This window comes from Lissotriton vulgaris, chromosome 5 (assembly GCF_964263255.1).
Source record: "Lissotriton vulgaris chromosome 5, aLisVul1.2, whole genome shotgun sequence".
In the NCBI taxonomy this organism is placed as follows: domain Eukaryota; kingdom Metazoa; phylum Chordata; class Amphibia; order Caudata; family Salamandridae; genus Lissotriton; species Lissotriton vulgaris.
Genome location: NC_141693.1, coordinates 1299121561 through 1299144869, shown reverse-complemented (window position 1 = coordinate 1299144869; position 23309 = coordinate 1299121561).

The window sequence follows — 23309 nt, the reverse complement described above, 5'->3', positions numbered from 1 at the left end:
CTATAATCCACACCGTTTTGTACACTTGAACTTCCAAACCATCACTGTCTGCCCCTGCAATCTGTATGGCACTTTTGAGTATTCTGTTAAATGTTTCTATTATAACAGTCCCGCTAGGATTATAGAGAGACGTGTACAATGTTTGATGCCCAGTCTCCAAAAAATACCCTTAGCTTTATTAGACAAAAACTGTACCTCATTGTCTGCGATAATCTGTACAGGAAGACCAATCCTAGTGGAGAAGTGTGGCTCAATGGTTAGAGCGGCAGACCCTGATGCAGAGGTCTAGCCTCTGCATCTGGGACCAGGGTTCAATTCCCTGCCTCGGCGGGTCTTGGGCTCAAAATTCCATGGACCTGATAATTCTCGCCTCAGTGCCTATTCTAATCATAGAGTCCCACTCTGCAACTCTGGGCAATAGCTTGCTTAATCTCCACAACGGCCCCCACAACGCTAAGGATGCCTGGCCTCCACCTTGGGGGTGCCCAGGAGTGGACGCCTCACAGGGAAAAGCAAGGACGGGTTCCACAGCGGTATTCGTACAAGCGCCTTGAGACCCTTGCGGGTGAGTAGTGCGCTATACAAGTATACATTTACATTACCATTATCAGTGAAAATGCGATCAAGAAAGGATGATACAGTGTCCGTGTCCAGTTTCTCCACAACATTTATAACAGGCCATCGGGAAAATACATCAATGGATGCCACAATGTATTTTGATTGGGAGCCAATGGGCCCTACAACAATGATCTCCCATGGGTTTTTGGGTACAATGTGCTCACTCATGTTGGGCCTTAATGTCTTTAAAGATTTGTCTGCATTGGCACATGTTACACAATTCCTAACTAACCGCTCAATGAAACTGTCCAACCCAGGCCACCAAAACCCTTTTTTTGCAGTTTGTTTTGTTCTTATGATGCCTCCATGTTCTTCATGACCCTGTATAACTACAGTTCTTCTCTAACCATAAGGAGGCACAGCGCTCTCTACTCTCCAAATTATACCATTCACATATGATAATTCATTTCTCACCTCGCAAAAACATTGTAAGTCAGGATTAATAGTACTATCAACAGGTAAACCCTTTGCCATGAATTTCCAAGTCTTCTGCAAAGTTTCATCCTTAGAAAATTCTTCCACCCATACTTTTTTCCTATAGGCAAGGTATCCTCATCATGGGCCAACGCAATCTGATATTCGTCCCACTCCACATGCACATACTCTTGGAAGGATAAAGGCATTCTTGATAAGAAATCCGCATTGACATTGTCCTTACCCAGAACATACACCATTTTATACACAAAATGTTGGAGTCTCATTGACATCCTGGTGATACGTGCCGATCCCTTAATCATCCCTTCTGTGGTAAGAAGGCGTACCAAAGGTTTAAGGTCTCTTCTAATCTCACATTGTTTTTCCCACACAAAAGTCCTTAAGTGCTCTAGAGCCCAATTGCATACCAAAGTCTCTCTTTTGATGGAAGAGTACCTTACCTCTGCCGGTGACATTGCTCTAGACGCATACACAATAATAGACTCTCTGCAATCTTCTAACATTTGTGCCAAAACAGCACCTACACCCTTCTAACTGGCATCAGTAGTGACAAAGCAGGTAAGTTGGGGATCAAAACCACACAACGTGGAACTGTACATATAGCAAACTTGACGTCACAAAATTATCTTTCACACTCAAACCCCCAGCAAAATGTACTTTTGTTTTTAAGCAACTGCCTAATGTTGTGTGTTGTGCATGAAAATACATTCTGTATGTATTTAGAATCAAATTCTGTGAGACCTAAGAATGATCTAACATCTTTGAAAATGGGAGCAGAAGCAGCGCTAATAGCCTCAACTAACTCAGGTTTGGGTCTTACACCCTCCTCATATAAAACATGCCCTAAAAAAATAACAAATGGCACTGCAAATTTGCATTTGGAATGTCTTACAGTCATACCTTTTTCACACAAAATCTCCAACACCTTTTCTAAAGTGCAATCATGGTCTTCCTGTTCTTTACAAATATGAAAATATCATCTTGGAAACAATGCGCATTTTGAAATTCCCGGAAAGGTTTATGCATGATGCACTGGAACACAAGGCTGAATGGTATCCTTTTGTATTGATAACAACCAAATGGTGTAATAAACGCTGTGTAGCTTTTACAATTGTCAGGCAATACAATATGGTGATAAGCTGATGATGGGTCAAGTGGTGTAAACAAACGTTGCTTTTTTAATGAATGCCAACATTTCTAAGATGGGTTGTAGTGGATATTGGTCCACCAAATGTTATTATTAAGGTTGCACAAATCAGTGTAAAATCTAATATTATCATTGGCACGTCAAGCAACCACAATGGGAGACATCCATTCTGAAGAATTGATTTTTTTCAACTACACCACCCACCACTAATTTGTGAAGTTCTTTTTCCACTTCCCCTCTTAATATGATGGGGATGTTCCTTACCTTGTAAATGTTGGGACGTGCATCTTTTGTCAAAACTATCTCATGTTTGAAATTAACTAATTTGCCAATTTCATCCTTAAAAACTTTGGGAAAGGTTTTCGACATGATTTTGTCAGTGCCATTAACCTTTTCCACAACCATAATGGGGTCAGGGTTGTTAGGATTTAGTACTATGTTAAGTTTACATTGTTCACGGGGGCGTGGCCACACAGGCGACTACAATGGAGGCCTGTGCTTGAAGCTCCGTCACCCGGGCACATCAAAAACCCAATTTCTTCATGATTGACGTCGCTCCTTAATTCAGAAACCTCAACATTGCGCCGAGTAGGGGAAGAGTAATATAGCGACACCAGCTGCGGACTGCTGAAACGAGGAGTTCCATGATTTCCAGAGACTGTGCAGAGACGATCTGAGCCTCGATCCTGGGGCCTGCACCTTCCAGGAGCCGGAGAGAGAGCTTCGGTGCAAGAAACGTGAGGTGAGCGGAGGCCCCCAATTGGCGCCCTTTGCCTGCTCCGCTCCCCCATTAACTGCGTGGCTGCCCTCCCTGCCCCCCTGCTAGATCCGTGCTGTGGGCTAAGCTGCGTGTGCGGTGACTGCAGAGTGCTTCCGGCCTCGCCAAGGTAACGTGTTTGGGAATGGGACTCCAGGTCCCGGTGCAGCCCCGGGGTGTGCGGCGGCCCGCTTTGTTCCGTTTCTGGAGCTGGCGCAGCATTGGGCCCGTCTGGGCGAGCAGGCTCCCTCCTCCCTCTGCTGCCCTGAAGACCGGGCAGGATTGGCCCTATGTTAAATGGCCGCTGCGGTCCTAGAAACTGGCCCGGAGTATCCATCAGCCTGAGAGTCCACTGAAGGCAGCCCACTGTGTAGCTGGCCATGAGAGGACATGAGGCTTAATTCCAGGGCCTCACATGATAAATCAGGGATAGCATTTACGGGAGCATTTAGCTCTGCTTTGGGTTGTTCCACAGTCGAGAGTGGAGTGATCCCCTTAAACCCGCCCAGCTGATATCGCACTCTCCCACCCTTGAGTGATCGGGGAAGTCCAGCTGTTTCAAGGATATTGGCTGAACACTGTGGAAGCCCTGAGGAAGTAGGGGCTACTGACAGGCCTGTGCAGTCATCGGCCTGCTCGCTCTGTATCTGACACGATTGGGCCCCCCCCTGCATGCTGGCTGCGTAGGTCTGTGGCTTGGGCACACTCCGGCAAAGAGGCCAGACCGCTGAATGATCGAACGCTGTGTGTCCATGTTGCTTGTGTCCCGGGGTGTAGCCCTTTACATCGTTGCTCCAACTTTGGGCTCGTCGGACTGAGAGCACTAGGACCTACTTACACAGTAGACGACTCGGCCTGAGAGGGGCCTTCCTTCGCCGCACTTGTTGCCGGAGCTTGCTTCTGACACATGGTGCCTGCCCTAGTGACGCACTCCACTACTCTGTGTCATGGGATGCAAGGATCCCAAGCAACGGACCTTGCCTTTTGAGAAGGGCACTGACGACTCGACCGAAGAATCTGCGGACATGGTGGAGGGAGCTCATGGAGTGGATGATTTAGAGGACCCTTCGTCTCTCACGGCTGCAATGCTCAAGGAAATGAGAGCTGGATTGAAGGCCTTGGATGGCGGATTCGATGCTCTGAATAAGAGACTGGCAGAAATGAGCTCTAAAGTTCAGGTGCATGACTGTCGCTTGGATGTGGCAGAGGTGCGGATTTCGGATGTAGAAGATTGTGCTGTTCAGTCGCAGGCACTGTTAGACAGAGTGGAGCAAATTTTGAAGGAGGTTGCCATCAAGAATGAGGACTTGGAGGCGCGCATTAGGTGCAACAACTTGCGCACCTTTGGCGTACTAGAAACGGCCAACACAGGTTGCATGGATGTGTTTTGGGAACAATTGCTCTCTGAATTGTTTGGCAGGGAGGCCTTCACGGAGGGTTTTGTAGTGGAACGAGCCCACAGATAGCTGGGGCCCACTCCAGCCCTGTCCTGCCACGAGACCCATAGTTGCGAGACTTATGAACTTCAGAGACAGGGACACAGCCCTGCGCGCCGCTCGTGAGCGTGGTGAAATTCAGTGGCAAGAGAATAAGCTATTGTTCTTCCCAAACTTCACAGTCGTGGTCCAAGATGCGCAATGTAAATTTAAAGGAGTGAAGGCCACTCTACGGAACCTAGGGAGGCGGTACAGAATGCTATATCCTGCCAGATTGTAGGTTGATGTGGGCGGCAGATTCCGCATTTTTGAAACTCCGACTGAAGCACAAGAGTTCTGCCATAACTACAAGAAAGATAACAATAGAATGGTGGCATCCAAGCGTGTAGTGTCTCCTCCTCGCAGTGGCTCGGAAGCCAGTATGTAACTCTTCTCTAACAATGAATGATCCTTCTTTGAGTTTTGAGCTTTCTGTAATGCATGTTTAGTTTTTTGGTTTTCGACTAATTGCTATTGTCATACCATTTGATGCCCGGCCGGCGTGGCGCTGCTCTGCCTCATGGTGTACACCTGGTTTTGTTTGTTGCTAAGATTACGGTGTTTTTATTATGCGTTTTCCGCATTTAAATGTACAATCCGATGGCACTGTCAGATGGTCCGTAGGGCATGGTTTCACCTCGCTAGGGAAAGGGTGAGGCTTGGTGGTGGGTGGAGGGGGGACACTTGCTGTTTGTTTACAGTTTTTCAGGAATTGGTACACAGGTCCTTGTTTTATGGCGTTTGTTTAGCTTGTCATAAACACACGAAAAACCGGTCTCTAAGGCAATTCATTTACAAAAGAAGTGTGTATAGCGCTTCAGTTTTCTACTCTGCAAAGTGTATATATCACTTCAGTTGCTTGCTCTGCAAAAACTCCTCTTCTTTATTTCATATATGGTAGTTTGCACCACTTTTTGCCTTTCATTGAAAAAAACCTTTTTCAACAGACAGTCCCCAAGAAGGAAGAAGGTAACTGGAATATAGCTTAAACAATTCTCAATACATTCAGTACACCAAAATGTTTCTGAATGAGCAGAAAGCACCAACTACATTTGTGAAAAAATTTGCACGGGACAAAATTACCCCTCACAGGCGCACCACCAACGGGGTAACTGGTAGGTACTCACCAAATAAGCCCACTGTTCTCATCATCGGCCGTCATTTTGTCCCAAATAAAAAGTGTCCAAACAAAGAAATAAACTGTGTAAGTGCAGTAGAGTGACAAATAGTCGCACTCCACGTTGTGACAAAAAGTGTTTAACATTGACAGACGCACTTTTATCACAATTACTTTATTATTCACTAAGTGTGATCTGTCAAATAAAAAATAGGCTGGTTGCTGTCCTTGCATACCAGTACCAGATGCCAATATGTTTATGTGCCACAAAATGTTTGGCAAGTTCTTCAGGGCCAGACACCTCGTCACAGCACTAGTGTTGGAAACACCCTTCTAGTAGACCTCAATCAGCATATGTCTCTCATACCAGCTTGTGAGGTAAAACTGTAGCGGAACAAACTCCTCAAGTGAGTCCACCTTTATGATTGACCCTTCAGTCGTTGTGTCAATCGGCTGGGCCTCACGGAGCGAGGCCCCAGCCGATTGACACAATTGTTGTGTCAATCGGCTGTGGCCTCACGGAGCGTGGCTTCTCCTCCAGGAGGAGACACCATGCTCCGTGGGGCCCCAGCCGATTGACACACTGACTGAAGGGTCAATCGTGGCAATTATAGGTATATATGGCCCCAATGTTGATTCTCCGGAGTTTTTCCACTCGTTACAAGTACACTTCTTGGCACTTAATCCCTGCCTGATCGTATTGGGGGGTGATTTTAATTTATTATTAGATCTTTCTAGGGATAGCACCTCCATTTCACCAGACAATAAATACCGCTCACGCCTTCCACTACAGGATATCTGCCGGCAATTCTCGCTAGTCGATATAGATCGTACACACCACTTGTCCTCCACTGTATACACTCATTATTTTGGGTTCCATGACACCTGGACTAGAATTGACTACTGGTTGGTCTCACTGGGTATTGCTGGCTGGTTCAGAGCATTAGTACGATGCCACAGACATTTTCAGATCACTCTCCGGTGGTGCTGCGGCTTGCTATCCCTCGTCCTGGGGGATATGAGAGACAATGGCAATTTCCCGGTAGAGCGCTTAAAAATCAGGTGTTTCTCGAAGAGGTGAGGGTCGTCATCGAAGAATATTTTGAACTTAATACTGGGTCAGTAGATACTTGGGCAGTGTTATGGGAAGGGTTTAAAGCGTATATTCGGTGGTGTATCCTAAAGGATCTGCACAACACTCTATTCTGCATTGAGAAAGAAATAGTGGCCTTAGATTCAGAACTGTTAGAGCACGCTTCAGCTGCGGGGAAGACTCGGCGCTAGGCTCTGTTGGTGGATTTCGTGATGCTGCGGAATGGGAACTATTATATCTGGGTAAACACTACACCGCCTGGAGGTATGGAGAAGGGAGCGTCCTGGCAAAATTTGGGCACAGACACTCCGCCCACCTCACAGTAAAGCTTACATAACTGAAATTAGAGGCTCGGACGACCAGTTGGTATATTCCACTCCAGAGATAAGTGAAACATTTCTATCTCACTTTAAAACTCTGTACACCTCTAGAATAAGCAAGAACCTACGTGCGCAGGAAGATTATATATCAGAAATTGTCCTAGTCTATCTCGAGATATACATGCAGTATTTTCATGCTGTTCCCATATCCCAAGAAAATGTAGTTGAAGCAATAGAGACACTCCAGGGTTCCTCAGCACCAGGCCTAGATGGGTTCACAGTGGATTTTTACAAAGCGTACAAAGATATATTGGTCCTGCGGCTGATAAAGTTCTACGCGGAGGCATTGTATATAGGTATACTATTCTCCTGCCCACCTTTGGAGAGGCAGTCATTATTCTGCTCCCCAAACCTGCAAAGACCCTTTGCTGTGTGGCTCATATAGGCCCCTCTCGCTGTTGAACCTGGATTATAAAATATTGGCTAAGGTGATTGCAATCCAGCTTTCTTTATTAATGGAATATATTATCTCTCCGGCTCAGTCCGGGTTCATCCCACATAGATCCACTTCGCTTAATTTACCAACCCTATTTGCAGTAATTCATAGGATAGACCCCATGATACCAGCTGCAAAGGTGTTATTAGACGCTGAAAGTCCTTCGATCCCCAAGAATGTATCTTTTATTTCAGTGATGCGCATCCCGTATGGGGATGCCCGAGGGTTTTGTTTCTACCAATGCCCTCTTATACACTGAACCCACTGCTATACTGGGCTTTAACGTTGCGATATCCCAACCGTTTTGCTTGACTCGCTGTACAAGGCAGGGCTGCCCCCTTTCCCCTTTACTGTTTATTTTGGCAATGGACCCTCTGATTTCATTTTCAGGAGAATCACTTACACCGCGGTTCACAGTTTAAAACTGGCCCTTTGTTGGTGTCCCTTTATGCAGACGATACTATTACTATTTTATAAGTGAGACACCCACAACTTAACCTAGAGCCAATTATCAGGGAAATCTTACAGTTTGTGAGTACCCACTTGAATGGTTTCATTACGCGGTCAAATATCTGAGCATACACATACACTTGGATTCAGCAACTATAATTAGGTTAAGTTATGGATTAGCTCCTTGGAGTCACAAATAGAGCGATGGCTTCTCCTTCCTTTGTCAATGGCAGGTAGAGTTGCAATTATTAAAATGATAGTCCTTCTGAGATTCTTGTATCTTTTTAATAATATTCCCATTCCCCTCACGAAGTCATTTTTTTTGCAGTTGCGTCAACACCTTTTACAATTTGAATGGGGGTAAGAGACCACGGGTGAGCTGGAAAACTCTGACTCTCATGAACGAGAGGGGTGGTTTTGGGGTCCCAGATATGTATATATATTATTTAACGGCACAGTGCAGCTACTCCTTTGCCTGGTATCACCCAGATGCACAAATTCCATATTTGAGACCGGAGGTAGATTGGGTACTCCCGAAGAAATTATCCACAGTGTTACCCAAAGGGATTCTGAGGGACCCACTGGACATCCAGACAGTATCCACCACTAGCTGGGCATGAGTGCAGCTGCGGCGACTGCTGGGGCTGGACCTAGTGTATTCTCCGGTTTTACCACTCATAGGATCACTCATGGCTTCCCATCATGGGAGAAACATTTGTGCAACGCACGCTGGCCGAGTTTCAAATCCAAAAGATGGGTGACCTATTTCCCGAAGATAATGTATTTTCGGTGACAGAAGATGCTAGGTTTCAAGACCACTCCTTCATGGATGCCTTTGTACTGCGACGTATGTATTCCATACTGAAAGCCACATTTCCCATGTATCCTGTTGCACCTGAGCCCGCTGCCCCATTAACGCTGGTTATCGAAAGTGAATCGGGGGGCTCATTTGATTTCCAAAATATAAAAGATGTGTGTCACAGAACTCCCCTTCTCTAATGTTTAAATTCACATGGCATGGGAACATGATTTAGGTCGACCCATTTCGGATGACCAATGGGAACAGTGCTGCAGAGTTACGAAGGAGGTATCCCTTAATAGCAGGTAAAAACTGCTGCATTTTACATTTCTTCGTAGACTGTAGCACACCCCCGCCTGGTCCCACAAGATAGATCCATCTTGACCAGACCATTGCTGGAAATGCTCTGCCCCCGCGCAGATTGTGCGTACTTCACTTGGACTTGCAGAGGATTACAACTGTATTGGGTACAGGTACATTCCACACTGGGAGACATGATCTCACTGTCTCTGACCCCTACCCCAGAAATTGCACTTCTGGGATACATGATTAACTTCCGTAAGAAAGTAAGGAGGTTCGCAGCACTCAGGTTCTTACTAGCTAAGCGAGAGATAGCACTAATCTGGGGCAAGAAAAAGGCTCCTACGCTACAGGTTTGGCTTCAAAGCCTACCGTATTGTAATGTGAATTGTGAGGAATATGCGTCCCTTCTGCCCAGTTCATCCCATCCTAAAGACATCTGGGGCCCTTACAGAGCGCATATTGCAGAGAAACACAGAGATTCTGATACTCAGGAGGAGAATGGCATTGAAGCTGAGGGGGTGGGCTAGGAGACGACATTGTGGGTAGGACACTCATGTTACTGTTGCACACTGTAGCGTTAAACAGGGACCCCCTGAGTGAAATCAATTCCTGGATCAGGGCAAAGCAGTTGATAGCAAAGTAAAATATCCAGGCAAAAACAATGTAGATATTTGGCACAAATTCAGTATAACAATATAAACACAAGAAAAAGAAAATAATATAACCAAATATTATGATAACCTATGAAATTTAATAACATTGATAAAAATTGATGTAAACATGTTCAATCATATAGAGGAGATATATAAAAAATGCAATAAAAAAAGAGAGAGTACAGTGTTCAATTATGGTAGTCTCTAATATTCAGGGGAAAATTAAAAACTTTTGGTGATTCCCAGAGCTGATTGTCGGAGCTGATGTCTGTCTGTCAACGCGTTTCGACACAAACAGTGTGTCTTCATCAGGACAATGTCAGCATAATTCTAAAATTCAAAGGGTACTGTTTTTAGAATACTTTTACTTGTGTTTAATCAGATACAACTTTTCATAGACTTTAGTGATTATACTTTAACAAGTTGCCAGATCAATCTTACAACAACAACGGGATATACCGCAAGATAGGGACACATAATAAATGGCTCATGTATATTTGTAGCAGTTTCCAGACCATATTGAGATTCTATATAAATCAGGAAAGACATTTGGTGTGAAAACTAATACAAATGAATGTCTCTAGATCATATTGAGATATTATGCAAAACATAAATTACATTTTGTTTCAAAAACCAATTACACATAGTCGTTCAATTTATAAATCTAAAAAGAAAAGAAAAAGTAGGAAAAAGGTTTTTGGTGCTAATGTCCTACCTAGTTTTAAGTTTGGGGAAAGAATACTAGTTCATATTATGAACTCATTATTACCTAATTAGTGAAGGTTATTCTTGAAAAGGGCCACATGATTTTAATATATAGAGATTCCTAGTTATTTTTTGGGTCCTAAAACTCTATGATTATAAATGCTTCGGACTACTGTCTCCACCTATATAATGTACACTTCTAAAGAAAAATACTCTCCTTTGAAGAGTTGGGATAACAAAGTTACTTGGTCTTTCAAATTCATTCAGTTCGATCTTGTCTATTGGGATCAGGAAGTACAAAGGATGGTAAATGATACAAGTAATTATATTTGAACCTGTCCAATATATTGAACTGTCTTTAGATACAAAGGTTAAAAATAAAACTTTTTAATGCGGCCTATTAGATTAAGAAGACCTTTTAGTTAGGTTGTTTCATCAAGAAGGATATAGTTACCTATGTTCATTTCCAAAATTAAGGTTATTTTATCAACAAAGTGTGCCCATTATAATAGAACATACCAGTAATCACTTCTCATACGCCTATCCGAGGTTCGTTGATTCAAGATGTATGATGTGCGGTATTTTCGTTACCTTGCTATCTGTCAAAAGAATAGCCACAAGTAATGGTCCCATCAAACATCTATATTATAGTAATTCACCTACTAGGCTATCTATCAGACATTGCATAATTTACATTTACTTCTTCACAATGGCGATTATCCCATGTACGGTTATATGAAACTTCATCGCTGTTAGACACTCATCTTGTTAAAAACATTCTGTAGAGAGTTATATGAAAACAGGATGTTGAAGGTGGATATCGATTCATCCTTGAGCAGGCGAAATTATTTTTAAAGAAGACAATCTTACCTTATAAGATTATAACGTGCTAGTTGACGGTAGAATCCAACATTCGAAACAACGATAGCGTAACGCGAATCAAGCAGTCTAGGTCATAGGTTTGCTGCTCTACAAGTAATAGTTAAAAAAGATTAATTGTAGTATGGGCAAACATTTTCTATTATCCGGTTGTTTTTTTTAAATATAAAAATTGTGGCAACTGGATTCTACCTGAAACGTGCGCGATAGTTAGATACCCTGCTCGTTCACGTTGCGGTATTCTATTTGATTGTAGAAACAGGAGAGTTGTATCGCTGCGACCAGCGTCTAATTCGGTTGTGAAAGCACTGCCCACATAAAAATATATCGTATAAGTATTGTTAATTTTCATATACGGGGCGCAACTATTTATATCTGACCATATAAACTAAGTTACACATATAAAAATATTGTCTTGCGAACGAGTAGCAGTATATTTTTAGCGACAGTGTGATCAACAAGGGCTGTGACATATCACCCGTATTAAGTTGTTGCAGTGCATATAGTAAATTGTATCGGTGGAATATCTCAAGCATTTTTTCTCGACACAAAGTATCCCTATGCGGTGCACATACCTGTATCGGAGTTGGAACCCGGCGTGGTCAATGGCGGCAAGTCAGTTAGTTTCGAGAGAAGGGAATTGTAAGTTTGACGCTGATTGGTATATATATGGAGATTTCCGATTGGCGGTAAGGTGTAGTCACTCCCTCTCTTAAAGTACTAGGTCACTATATCATATACGATGCAGATGGCGTATACATAGCATAGTGTTGATGGAGATTACTCCATGCGGACCATAGTTTTTATTCCGAATAGTTCTCGATATTTTATAGCCGGACGATATCCGCACTTAACACGATGTGTTAAGGACATATGCTTGTCACCGAACAGAACAAGAGTATCACAAATGATAAATTGAGAGAAGACTTCCTCATTAGTTTATACATTTTATGTAGTATTATCGGGGTTATCTGAATTTTTTGTTGAAGATTGCAGTGTTTACTGTGTCTTCAGAAATTCTCATTAACGGACAAAGTGGATAAAGGGAATGATGAAGGGCGGCGGAGATGGAGGGGGGGGATGGAGTGCGGGGTGCTGATAGGAAGGGGAAAAAAACTAAGGGCAGGGGGCTGGGATGTAGATGATAAACATAGGGCTTAATAATAGTAAGCCCATAGATAATAAGAGAATTCAGTTCTGTGGGGACAGGAAGACGTTGTATATTGTTTCAGAAAACGTCAGAATGTTAATTAAAATTTCCTATATTAACTACTCTATATAATTACATTCTCTCATGGGAATTCGTGGTTCAACCCTTGTTTGAAAGTTCCAAGAGTGAATGCCAATAAACTTCTTTTTTCCTTCGTATTTTTTCACCTCCTTTGTCATCTGAAAGACCTTATTGTTCACTCTATAATCCCATTAGGACTTAGAGTCCGTAACATCCCTGGATTATTTGTAGATATCAAAGCTTTCCTCACCAAGTGGAGTATGATAGCCAACAGATGTTCCAGGGATCTGATGATCTTAATAATATCAACATCAAAAGAAATAGCCTCAGAGATAAAGAAAGAGATAGAGATTTTAGAGGATAAAATTAAGAAAGCAACAACTCTAGAGGAAGCAGAAACACAACTAGAAATAGTGAAGAAAGATGTTACGTCCTTTATAGATTATTTAAAAAAGAGGAAGAATGACAAATTTACAAAAGACAAAAGGTTCTACACTGTAGAACGTACATTACATTATCTTGAGCCTCTCAGAAGCGGTCGCTCCCCTCGCTGCTCCCTGCTCAATCAATCTCCTGGTATCGTAGCGCTTACTGCCAGACTGCCAGCTACCACGCATTGCTTGCCTGAATACTGTATTATTGTAGCGCTTACTGCCAGAGTGCCATATATCTCGCATTGCTCGCACTGCTGATTATTGGGTTATCGTAGTGCTTGACTGCTAGACCGTGTTGTGAGATTTACTGTACCATTGTGTTTCACTCGCTTTGCCTGCTTAGAATATTGTTGCCTGACTGTGCTGCCTGTTCATAGCGCTTTACAAGGTCGTGCCCCAATCTCGTCCGATTTTGCTTATGGCTCGCTGCCATTTTGTTGTTTGTTGTTGTGCCTCCCAGCCCGGCTCTCCACCCCGCTCCCGCCTCCCAGCTGCTCCTCCCTTGCCCCCGCCCCCTCCACCATCCACATATGACAGATGCTTTTGCGCGCAGCGTTCACGCGCAGCGGTCGTGCCCCATGCGAGCGAAGGTGCGCCAAAGGTAAGCCCGTCTACGCCCGTCCGCGACTGGACCTCGCCCAGCGCCAGACCCCCTGGCCCCCGCAAAACCCACTCCACCCGCATAACGTACTGTGGAAAATAAATACAAACTTGGTGAACATTATCGGCGCCATCTTGCCCCTTTCCAAGCCCATTCGTGCGCGTAAGCGGCAGCCATTTTGAGCACCATGGCCTCCCTGCCCCTCGCTGATAGCCAGCGCGTCTCTCTCTCTCTTAACCTCGCAAGCATTCCCCCGCACGCTGACAACCCCCGCTCTCTCATGCCTTGGGTCATAAACCCCTCTTCAGCGCAGCTTCACCACGGAATCCCATCCTGTTCCCAGCGCGACACCTCCCCTCATTCCTTTCATGGCCTCAAACCCTTTTGATGCAAACCCCCTTTTCCTGTGTCCCCGTTTGTCTTCCCTGTTCCCAGGCCGCCACCTGGCTCTGCGGATACTGTTTATTACCCCGTACAGTAGGAAGCTTCCCCTCCCCATCAAAAGACCCCCGAATCGATCAAAGCCCCCACCCCATGAGATCCGACCAACCCCATGCATTCCGTGAATCGGCGGAATGCCCTGCTGTGCGACAACCATCACCTGTTGTGACCGGGGTGGGGAATCCAACTGTAAATGTATGTGGGAACGGGTCTGAGGGGGAGATTCCGAGGATGTTCTTTCAAGTACTAAAGTATTGCGAGAATGTGTTATGTGCAATAAAGGTCATAAACCCTAGTATAAGAGGCCAGGCCTCAGAGACGTGGTTAGAGCACCTCGTGACGATACTTGCTGTCTGAATTGATGTGTTCTCCTCCGGAGAGAATAAAATCCTCGTTTCCTGCCTTCCAGTCTCCAGCGCCTGCTTCTTCATTGATTAATATTGGTGGGTCATAGAGGCGATACCGCCGGGCAACATAAAAGGGTCTTTGGTTACCGGTTGTCTTTGGAACCCTTTTTAACAATTGGCGCCCAACGTGGGGCCCATCAGCGACTCGTGGATCCAGTGGGAGAGGTCCCGACGACAGAGTGAACGACTGCAACGATCGGAAGGTACCCTGTCCGATAGACCCTCGTCTGACAGCCGATCATCCGAACTTCACTGGTTCCGAACAGACCTCTCTCGAGTGATCTGCGGTCCTGACTGGGAACCATCAGGAGTGCCACGAGAAGTACGAAGAGAAGAGGACGATCGGGCGCTGGATTCGGAAGACGAGAAACTGTCCATGCGGTCCGGGTAAGGTCGTGTAAACACGACGAATTGCGAAAGTGATAGATAATTGAAAGTGATTGATAATTGTTGAGAAAATACTAGTATTACTTTTTGTTAATTTATTGGAGATTCACTGTCTACAAACGGAGAAACAACAGGCTCTCCCTTTATAAACAGCGAAGGATAGGTACGCACCCGTCGGACCTATCTTTCTCCCCCACTGAACAATTGCCCCTTCCCCCCATTGATTAACTGTTATAGATTGTTTTCTGGAGATTCTCTGTCTGCAAACAGGGAAAAATAGGTCCCCTCTTTGCAGATAGTGAAAGGGTAGGTGACGCGAACTTTTGCGAGCCTACTTATTCTCCCCATTGACCATATTGATTTTTTATTTTTGACCTAACATTGATTGCTCAGAATTGGTTCATGAGGTATTCACTACGTGCAAACAACGTAGAATAGAAATATTCTGTCTAGTCTTTGCGCGCAGTGATAAGATAGGTAGTGCTGACTATTATCCCATTGCGATCCGTCATGCCTGTCTTCTCCCCACTGGTTAGTAGCCTGTTTTACCCGGACCGCTTATTAGAGATGAACCATCCGGCTCCGCTGGAAGGCACCCCTAATAAGGACATGTTCATGAAGCATGGATTAATCGCTATAGCCTACAGTGAGCTATGGCATAAATATACGAAAAAGGATCGAGAAAGTCAGTGGCCACTGAGAGGATCCTTTGATCTTGACAAAATAGAAACGGTAGAAATAGCCCTTCGTAGGAATGAAACAACACCTATTATGCTCGATAGTCTCGGCATGTGGCGCAAAGAAGCCACACGACGAAGGGAAGGCGACGAATTCAGAAAAGGTGAGGGGACACGACGGACAACCCTCCAAACGTCTAGTAGGCAAAGGGAAGGGCCAGCGATGGCACAGTCCTGAGGAGTAGACATGAAAAGAGAACGGTGTAAAGGGGTGTGCCGACAAGTCAAACCCGGAACACAACGACCCGAAGGTAATCCCCCGGCACTATGCACAGGACGAACAGATGTAAAACAAAACCAATGTGCTTTCTGTAAATGTCTTGGACACTGGAAAGCCCAATGCCCGACTCTGCAGAGCATAGGTAAGAACGGAGGGTCGACAGAAAGAACAGGCCGACAGAAAGGGAAAAGGCACGAGATAAAAACCAATCAGACTAGTGCAGACAGAACAGACAGGACCACCCCGTTTGATTATGCTCGGTGGCACAGATTTCGTCAGACCAATTTTAACGACATGTTAGAGTTCTGGGACTGATTGCTCTCTGTTGCTCCCCCACTCTGAAAAACAAACACAACTGCAGGTCAGTGTAAACAACCCCCCGTTAGAGAAAAGACTCAAGAAAGCCAAGCGTCTATTATATAACTTAGGATTTAATTACGGTAAAACACACAACCAACAGTAAATAGAATAACTAGTAGAACTCTCTAAAAAACAAACTTTACTAATAGGAAAAATACAAAACATATTATGCTCACTCCGGAAGTCTTCCAATGTAACAGTTCGATGGTCCCGCCCATCCGAAACCCATAGCACGTGTGGGGCGGGGCCTGCCAGCAACCATGGGCCAAAAAGAGATCGCTGGCGAGAAGGTACTGGAGACTCCACACAGCAGGCAATGAAATGGTCTTCCCATACTACCCTTCCAGGGATGGCGTCCCCCGGACCGCGAGTAGGGAGGGGGCGGATGAAAATGACCCCCTCCCTTGTATCTCCTGGTCCGGCCATCACGAATTTCTCCATCGAACGGATGCAGGGTGGGCAGGGAGGAAGAGGCGACGCGGACGAGCCTCTTCCACCTCCACAGGTAGGAGGCTTCCCTGCCCTGGCCCGGCGCCGATGTCCTCCAGCCGGGCGACGGCCATATACCTACGCTGCACAGGACACATAATGCCCGACTGGTATATTTTCTCAGCACAGGACATACAATGCCCGACTAGTATACTTCCTTAGTACAGGACATACAATGTCCGACGGGCATATTTACGGAGCACCGGATGTACAGTGGTCCCCCAAGAGTCGGAATCAGGGGTGTAGGGTGGTCATCATGTGCACCCCTGATTCAAAAGGACGGCGTAGGATGCGCCGGGAGAGGAAGGCGGCACGGACGAGCCTCCCTCACCTCCCCAGATGAAGGCTCCACTGCTGCACCCTGGCGCCCCGAACCAAAATGTCCTGCTCCAGCAACATGATGCTCCGTCTTTCGCCATCACAAGAAGTTTCCTCCTCTCCTGATAGATACAACGAAGGGCGGTTGCTGCAGGGTCTCAAAATGGCGTCTGGGCCCTCGAAAGGCGGGTCTAGGCCGCTGGAGTAACTTTGTCCGAAATTGCAACTCGGGCACTTGCCCACCTGGGCGCAAGCCCCCACCATCGACAAACATCCCCTCGACTTTGAAGATTCTACCAAAGTCCCAAGAGCCCTCGGCCCCTTCAGGCTTCCGGTGAGGAACAGTTGCATTGACCTCAAATGAAATAACCACGGCACAGCAACAAGATGGCGGTGCTCTCGTGTCTGCATCAGCTTCCGTCTGAACCACCCAGGAACATTATGGGCTAACGAACTCGAGCAAGTTCCGGCTGAACATCAACATGACCCGGTAAGAGAGACTCTACCCCCTCCCTCTCTTGATTGACGGTCCACACCACCAGCCCCTCTGTTAGCACAGTTTTCTTTTGAACTGCCGAAAGGGACTCTGGTCCAACCGCCAATTGTCGGGGATATTTTGCCCCTGATGCTGCTTCCGGACTAAACCGGCCTCGCCCAAAATGGCGCTGGTATCAATGGAAACTAACGGATGCCTCGTGGTGTTCCTTAGCTAATGAAACTTGATGTACTAAGATATATATATATATATACGAACCATTGCGCACTCGATGTTAAAGGGAGGAGGGTTCACTTGGCGAACATTTAAGAAGGGTTCCGTAAAATGTTGATTTCAATGAACAATTTATTTTTGGTATTTGTTGTAACTGATACATAACGTCGCTCATGATGCACACCCGCGGTTTACATCTAGGAAATGTGATTACGATGAGCTTGACTGTGTTTCTATTTATGAACTGAAATGCCCCTGATTCCTTCGTCACGCAATGAAATGTTTTTGGTTACTTGCAAATAATTAATTAGACCTTTTTTACATGTTCTTGTGCTACAAAATAACCCCCTACTGTATGTGCTTCCATCGACGACATGTCAGACCAAAATATGAATTGCGCTCTCACATTTTACGTACTGAATAATTCTACAAATAAAGGTCTTAAAAAGCTATGGATAGGCATCGCATACTTTTGTAAATGCGGGTATCGGTGGGAGGGTTTTTCTGTGCCAACTGTTCTGCTCTTTTTTTAAGGTTATCCGAGAAATGGTTGTTCGGCCCTGGGTTGATGGTCGAATCAAAGGTATGATACGCTGCCTCCAAGATATGCGACTAAGCTCAGGAACTGACGTGTGAAGAAGGACCTCGACTTCTGAGAATGGGTAAAGTAAAACGGTGTGATTGATAAAATGTTATAAAGATATGGTGGTCGAAGGTACTAAGGTACAGGGTTGAACGAAGAACTGATATGCCTTAGAACATCACAGCTTTGGGAATGATTTAGGGATCCCGATGGCCGGATACGTCTACAAAACCGGGTACCTCACGCTAGGCACCTCTGATTCCTCTTTTTAGCGTTTTCACTACACACGATCCTTAATGCCATCCTCGAACCTCCCCACGAACCACCTATCACATTGCCTGCCCCCATGACTTTAGGAAACCAAAACCCTAAGGGATTATATCCCGAAGAGATAAGTACGAGTATGTGGTAAGTAAAGGACTTTCGTGCCCATACATTTGATGTGTTCGAATGATGTCCCCCTACCTCCCCTTTTTCCCCCTTTTTCCCTCTGCAGGTTACATTAGAATCCCGATTGGAGTATCATAAGGGATCTGGAACCACGTCACGCCCGATGCATGAAAACGGACTACCGCTGCAAGACGACACAAAAAGGACGCCCTACCCAATGCACGACCTTTTTGTACTAGATCTAATGCTTTTCTGTCCCAAAACTGCATGCTTTTTTACATCCTAACACAGACCCGAAACGTCTAACGTTGGGTAACGCACTGAATAGCCCAAACAATACACGGTCATTCTCTATGTCCCATGTGTACTGTTTTGCCTATTGTCTCTCTCTCTCTCTCTTTCTCTCTTTCTCTCTCTCTCTCTCTCTCTCTCACTCTTTCACCCCTCCACACTTTCCCTCTTCCTAGCGACTGGCACCTAATTGACGAACCTGGTGCACCTCCTGATTGGCCCCAAATACCACAAGTATTTGCACAAATTTGTCCTAAATAAAATTGTATCGGTACCACGTTACTACCTCTCCTTTTCTACTAAAATATGGATGAAATTTAAATTGGCCGATAGGAAAGGGACAGGTAAGACGACTAAGGTTCCCTAAATTTGACCCACTCTCAGGGAACTATTTGTCAGTGGCTTCTATGATAAAATGTGTCTGTGGTAATGCGACCATCCCCATTGAAAATTGTCTCCGTACCCCAAGCTGTAAGAAATGATCGAGACACCCCCATCTACCCAAAATGCCCCCAGTTTGGTATCAACTGCCCTGAACGAGAACTTGAAAAACGCCCCTTGCTCCGATTCGCTGTGTTCCTAATCGTTTTTCATAAGATCCCACCTTCCCCGAGGATAAGTTTAATAATTATCGCAAACCACCCCCCGAGTTTTTGTAGTAACCAGGTTGCGAGGATTTATATAGAAAGTTAGAAAGATGTATGCAAAGTTAAAAATTAGATCGAAAATCGAAAGACCTTGTTGCTGTAAGCCTTGCTGAAAATAAGATGTTTTGATGTAATGAAGACTTGTTTAGCCTATGTTCATCCCTCAGAAGGATGCCTATCAGACTATGGTGAATAGCACGTTGCACTTTTTGTAAAATACAAGGCCCTGAAGACCAGCCTAGCCTTGCAAGACTCGTACTAGGGAAATGGGTCTCTGCCAGAAGAACTGACATCTACTATAATAGACATATGACAAATGAACGTAATAATCATCAAAGCGTCAAAGAATTAGCCAACAAAAGGAAGTTGTAAGGAATCCAGCAAATCCATCATCAATTGTTTATACGTTAGCCGCAAAAATCTCAAATGTAGCGAGTGCTTACCCCAGTTGCTTGGTGTTGGGAGAGAAAATAGATTTATGTAATTACCTTTTTCTGCAAAATCTCTAAAGACTGTCTTTTCAACACTCATTTAAGGGTATCACTGTCGGAGAGGAAAGAGACCGGATGTGGGAGCACGCGGCCTGACTGCGGATTGTGGAACATCAGCGACGGAGGCCGAGGCGAGACCACAGCAGTAAGGAGTCGCAGGACGGGGCACTGTTTCAAACAAAGCTAAGGAAAGGGCTGACCTGAAGCCCCTGCTCTATGATCAACGTGTGCCAAAAAGTCCCCGCTCTCTGAACATGGTTACGGACCCGCCTGTCGCAAACCCTCCGTCCCCCCGATCTGTTCCCGACTTGGCCTTGCTCCATCCCCTCCTCCTCCGACCTACCATAAGGACTGTTCACACCCGCACCTTTCCACCCGAACTCCCAAGTTCCTCCAAATCCTACTGAGCTACCCAGAGAAGAGTACTCCCTGCGTCAGAAGGGAGGGAGCTCCGACTAAGTAGACCACGAACTATGTTAAATCCCAGAACGGTGACCTAGAACTCCACCAAGGGTCGCCCCCGAAGAAAAGATAAACAAAGTCTGTGGTTCTGCCCGCTACCAAGCACCTTGAAGATGATGGAAGCAACAGGAAATGCCCACCACAGAGACTCAAGAAACGAACAGATCTCACAATTCTGGAACAATTGCATTTTCCATTGCAAATCTATGCTCTGCATTGCGGAAGAAGATGCACCTACTCCAAAACCGTAACGCATTCCTCCTACGAGGTCTGACGAAAACCAAACAGAATGCACCCCTACCCGCAGACCCCCAACGACTCAATCCACATGAACATTTCTGTTGATAGGTAATCCAGGTGCTCAACAGTGCCGACAGAAGACGACAAAGGACAACGAGAACTCTGATATATATATATTTTTTACTGTATCTCATTTCTCTCCCAACCACCATTGGACTGACTATGCACCCGCCGTATACAAAAAGGACTTACTTATATGATAACTTATCAGTTCTTATTCTATGATCTGTACCCAACGCCCTCGCTACATAATTCTAGTCTGATATTGCATTACGATGACTTTTTCTGCAACCAACTTAACGATGAACCCGCCTACTAAATGATGAGATTTTTCAATATGATGTTTATAATGTGATGTTTATGTACAGTTCTTTCGCCTAAATCTCCTCTCCCTTACTTATGATCACTGCATATAGGTGTAGATAGGAAATAGGCCAGCAAGATGTCTTGGAAATGTTAAAGGGAGGACTGTGGAAAATAAATACAAACTTGGTGAACATTATCGGCGCCATCTTGCCCCTTTCCAAGCCCATTCGTGCGCGTAAGCGGCAGCCATTTTGAGCACCATGGCCTCCCTGCCCCTCGCTGATAGCCAGCGCGTCTCTCTCTCTCTTAACCTCGCAAGCATTCCCCCGCACGCTGACAACCCCCGCTCTCTCATGCCTTGGGTCATAAACCCCTCTTCAGCGCAGCTTCACCACGGAATCCCATCCTGTTCCCAGCGCGACACCTCCCCTCATTCCTTTCATGGCCTCAAACCCTTTTGATGCAAACCCCCTTTTCCTGTGTCCCCGTTTGTCTTCCCTGTTCCCAGGCCGCCACCTGGCTCTGCGGATACTGTTTATTACCCCGTACAGTAGGAAGCTTCCCCTCCCCATCAAAAGACCCCCGAATCGATCAAAGCCCCCACCCCATGAGATCCGACCAACCCCATGCATTCCGTGAATCGGCGGAATGCCCTGCTGTGCGACAACCATCACCTGTTGTGACCGGGGTGGGGAATCCAACTGTAAATGTATGTGGGAACGGGTCTGAGGGGGAGATTCCGAGGATGTTCTTTCAAGTACTAAAGTATTGCGAGAATGTGTTATGTGCAATAAAGGTCATAAACCCTAGTATAAGAGGCCAGGCCTCAGAGACGTGGTTAGAGCACCTCGTGACGATACTTGCTGTCTGAATTGATGTGTTCTCCTCCGGAGAGAATAAAATCCTCGTTTCCTGCCTTCCAGTCTCCAGCGCCTGCTTCTTCATTGATTAATATTGGTGGGTCATAGAGGCGATACCGCCGGGCAACATAAAAGGGTCTTTGGTTACCGGCTGTCTTTGGAACCCTTTTTAACAGTACGACGCCGCATCCCTCTCAGCACTTAACCATGGACCCTTCACCTGCCACTCCTGCAAGTTCGACCGCATCAGGACCCACACCAAATCCACACACTCCAATAAGAGCTCCGACACTAACCACCTAAAGTGCATCCTTCTCAACACCCGCTCGGTCCACAGACACGCCATTGAACTTTGGAACCTACTCAACACTACATCAGCGGATGTCGCCTTTCCTATAGAAACATGGATGAACGCCTCATCAGCACCCGACATCACCATAGCCATCCCAGACGGCTACAAGATCATCCGAAAGGACTGCACCAACCAAACAGGAGGAGGCATCGCCATCGTCCATAAAAACACCATCCGCATCACGACCAGTACCGACGACAACCTCACATCCGCCGAACACCTTCACTTCCAGATCCACACCGACCCCAAGACCACACTCAGAGGCACCCTCATCTACAGACCACCAGGACCCCGCACACATTTCAGCGATGACATCACTGACTTCATCAGCCCACACGCCCTCCCCTCCGAGGACTACATTCTACTGGGAGACCTCAACTACCACCTGGAAAAGAAAAACGACTCCAACACCACCACCCTTCTGGACAACCTGGCCAACCTCGAACTCGAACAACTTGTCAATACCCCCACCCACTATGCCGGACACACGCTCGACCCAATCTTCACCTCCAGCAAGCACATCTCCTTCAATCACACCACAGCTCTCCACTGGACCGACCACAGCTGTGTTCACTTCAACTACAAAAAGACCACGACCCACAACCCCCCACAACCTATTCCCCGAAGAAACTGGAACAAAATTACTACCGACCAGCTCTTCACATCGCTTCACCAAAACCCTCCTGCCAAATCATCTGACCCAAACCAAGCAGCCACCAACCTCACACAATGGATCACCCACAGCACAGACGAACTAGCACCCTTGAAAAACCATCAAATCAAGCAAGGTAACAAAAAATCCCCCTGGTTCAATGAAGACCTTAAGAAATCCAAGAAGTTATGTCGCACCCTCGAGAAAGCCTGGAGAAAAAACCCAACCACTGACAACCTGACCACCTTCAAGAACGCAACCTGCAAACACCACCAACTGATCCGATCCACCAAGAAATCAGCATTCAAGGATCGACTTGACGACAACGCCCACAACAGCAAGGAACTATTCAACATTGTCAAAGAATTTACCAACCCCACCTCCTGCACCAACG